Source organism: Dipteris shenzhenensis, unplaced genomic scaffold (genome assembly GCF_047967505.1).
Source record: "Dipteris shenzhenensis isolate YYH24624 ecotype China unplaced genomic scaffold, Dip_SZ_1.0 scaf0332, whole genome shotgun sequence".
NCBI lineage: Eukaryota > Viridiplantae > Streptophyta > Polypodiopsida > Gleicheniales > Dipteridaceae > Dipteris > Dipteris shenzhenensis.
In genome coordinates, this window is record NW_028239638.1 from 821 (window position 1) to 5,000 (window position 4,180).

Below are 4,180 nucleotides of genomic sequence, written 5' to 3' on the forward strand. Positions count from 1 at the left end.
TACCGCACGGTACCGTCACGCAATAATATCAACATGTACCCGTACTACTTACTAGGGATCCAAATTCATCAATAAGTTCCCTGACAATCACTTATCTCGTCTTCCCCGTTCCAACAAACAAATAGTTCACTATCTATTCCGACCGACCCCACGTCCTATTGATACGGCAATTCCTGTTACAACCGGGGAGTACTACTGACCAGTTTCAGAAATTTTTTCATTTGTCACATAGTAAAAACTTCTCGACCGTCCAGTCAAAATGGATTTAGCTGGAGAAAAAGCTTTCGATGCTACTTCATTAGTTTGGGTCTTCCAAATATGATTGCGAATCTTCCTCCGCGACCTAGAAGTACGTTTTTTTGGAACTGCCATAATGAAATCTATCTATTCGGTTTTATCATCGAAATGAATGCGACGAGTATGTTGATACGTACGAGTAGAATCAATATAATGAGGGAGGGGGTGATTGCGTAGAATCATTAGAAGGGGAACAACTGGGGGAACTGGGTTTCCATTTCTATGCAAAAGAATCCCAGCAAGAATCATTGACTTCTTTATGATAACAATTTGCTAACCAACCAACTCCTTTCCATTTAAGCAAATGGGATCTACTACAGATCGAACCAAATCCTGTCTGTATCCCGATTTCCTTCGCGTCTTCTTCTTAGAATGGATCTTCCGTATCACTTTCTTCCTCTCGAAACAGGGATGCAAGACGCGCCCCCTAGCAGTTGCGTTACTCAGCCGGGGATGTCCGAGATCAATTTTGGATCCGTGACAAACCAATGAAACTCGATATATCGACATTACCGTATTGGACTCTGATGCGTTGTGCCCAAGCAGAGCGAAGTGACGAACATCATAGAATCTCCCCGGTTCTACTCGGAGTTGTTTTCCTCCAGTATCAATTGCTGCATGTCTATCCGTAATAGTCTTGTCGTGTGAAAAATAACCCAAAACAACTCAATCGGTTTGGGGTCAAAAAATGGAACCTAGATAAGTATCTCCGACACATTTGATTCCTGTCAAGTCTCGACGCCGGGCTCGCACCAGAACGAGAAACAAATGGATTATTCGGTTTGATACGCGTGATCTCACCTGTCCATATATATTCCATTCTTCGACGCTCCATATATCTGACAACTATTGACAGAAAGAGTTCCAACCCGGGTTAAATATGTTTATGGAATTATCTTATGAATGTGCTTGGATTGTCCCCTCACGCCCATTCGTAACCTCTGGTTTGATCGGATTGGCATCGTTTCTTTTTCCAAAAGCCACTAAGAGCCTTCGTCGTATACGTGCTATTGCTCAGTGTTCTTTCATTAGCCGCAGCTATGTCCGTCTCTATCGCAACATTCTGGCAACAAGTTACTGGTCGCTCCACTTTTGAATACTCATGGTCATGGATTCCCAACGACGATATTTCTCCAAAGATAGGATTTTCAGTTGATTCACTTACTTCCATTACGTCGATATCAGTCACCACCATAGGTGTCTTGGTTATGATTTACAGTGATAGTCATATGCGTCACGACTAGGGATACGTAAGGTTTCCCGTCTATTTAAGTTTCTCCACTGCCTCCACGTCAGGATTAGTGTTCAGTCCCAATCCAATACAGATTCATGTTTTTCGGGAATTAGTAGGGATGTGCTCTTACTCGCCGATAGGTTTTTGGTTCGCCACGACCAAGTGCTGCTAATGCCTGCCAAAAAGCTTTTGCAACTAATCGTACAGGAGATTTCGGATTATTATTGGGTATATTAGGTACGTATTGGATAACTGGTAGTTTCGAGATCCGCGAATCGTGTGATTGATTTAGTGAGTTGATTGATAACAACAGCGCCGGCTCCTCCCTTGCCAATACATGTGCTCCTCTACCATTTTTGGGTCCGGTATCTAAATCTGCACAATCCCCACTCCACGTATGGTTGCCCGATGCAACGGAAGGACCCACACCTATTTCGGCTCTTATACACGCCGCTACTATGGTAGCTGCGGGAATTTTTTTTGTAGCTCGAATGCTTGAATTGTTTGAAACCTTACCTCTAAGCATGAATGTTATCTCCTGGATAGGCGGAATAACGGCTCTACTGGGAGCGACGATAGCTCTTGCCCAGAAGGATATCAAGAAAGGTTTAGCTTATTCTACTATGTCTCAATTGGGCTACATGATGCTGGCTCTAGGTCTCGGTGCTTATAAACCTTCGTTGTTTCACCTCATTACACATGCCCATCCCAAAGCTTTGCTATTTCCCGGATCCGGTTCAGTAATTCATTCGATGGAAAGGGTTGTCGGATACTCTCCCAATAGAAGTCAAAATATGTCTCCCACGGGTGGTTCGCGAAAATATATGCCAATTACTGGAATCACTTTTCTTTCAGGTACTCTCTCTCTCTGTGGTATACCACCTCTAGCTCGTTTCCGGTCCAAAGATGAAATTATTGCAAAGAGTTGGCTACGTTCCTTTCCCCCCGGATGTATAGCCTCATTCACAGCAGTTCCAACTGCTTTCTACATGTTCCGCATCTATCTCCTCACGTTTGAGGGGAATCTACGCGCCGGTGCGGTACCAATTCATCCCATTCCTCTATGAATAGTGTCATTCGGAGTAACACCAAAACGATAGCAACGAGTGGAGATGGGTATGATGTTCCTCCACCCCCGCGAGACGAAGGAGTCGATTCAGCAGGAGGTTATGACGGGGAAGATTCAGTCGATAGAAAAGTTTCTGCAGAGTCCAATATTCGTTCTGAGTCTCTATATCCTAAGGAATCAGACGTTTCGATGGTATTGCCTTCAGTAGTACTGTCGATACCAACTTCGTTGGTTGGATCAATAGGAGTCAATCTCGCTGGAGGAGAAACTGGTCCCGATTTGCTATCCGAGTGGTTAACTCCCCTTGCAGGCTTTTCAGAGGACAACAACAATCCCGAAAATTTGGTACAATTGCTAATAGATTCAGCAGGTTCGGTTGGTCTATCACTAGCCGGAATATCTATCTCCTACGTGATTTATGGACCGATATCCTCTCACACACAACCTTGCGGTGATATTGATCCTTTTGCCAAACAATCTATGGGTTCATTTAACCGTCTCATTGGGGACTGGTCACACAACCGGGGTTACATCGATCATTACTACGATATCCTTCTAGTGAGAGGTATTCGATTCCTGGGTGAGTTAACTCTTCTTTTCGACCAATGGGTAATTGACGGAATTATTAATGGCACCGGTATTTTGAGTTCCATAGGTGGAGAAAGCGCAAGATATGGGGAGGGCGGGAGAGTATCTTCTTATTCATTCGGATTGATGATTGGTATTATTCTACTGCTAACTGCCTTCGTTTCTCTTGTCTCCTAAGAGTTTTTTTCTTCTCCTTTCCAAGATATTCCTTATACCTCTATAAGTATCCTGTGACTATTCTACTATGTTTTCCGGAAAAGGAGAAATAGAAACTAGTGATTGGTGATCGATCGATATGCATCTTGGGGTTGGGGGGGGGCGATCAATCACGACCAAGATCAACCATGACCGAGATCTTCCACACCAGCCCCCCCCCCGATTCGTAGGCTCTATCCGAGAAGGCAAAAGGGATTGCTATCATTACTGCTTCTTCCTATAATGAGAGTTAGGGTGTACGCGAGGTTCATGAAGTCTCGAAGAAAGCTTTGGGTCTTCGAGTGGTTAACGTCTTGCAGATCAAGGGGCGGCTCAAGGAACAAGAGTCTCTGGAAGTATATGGGATTGAATCATCTGCCACTTTCCTCGGTAGCTCAGCGGTAGAGCGGTCGGCTGTTAACCGATTGGTCGTAGGTTCAAATCCCACCCGGGGAGATTCATCCATTTCCAGTAGGATAGAAGATAGTCTAGATGATGTACCTCCCTTCAATAGGGATAATACTTCACTTACGTCAGGGGAGGGGGAGGTACCTCCTCATAATATATATCGTAGAAACCGATAGTATCTTTGAAGATTTACATTATCCACATTCGAGATTCTCAGTAATGAGGTAGTTCTCCCACACCCGTATGCCGAATCGGGACTATAACCATATAGTCGATCAACCGATAGAGGATTCAATATCATGCCTATTTTAAGCTCTAATAATGGATAGAAGACTCCATACCCTCCCTTCTCTTGGCCAATCTAATGCTTCTAAGGATCCGAGTCTAGC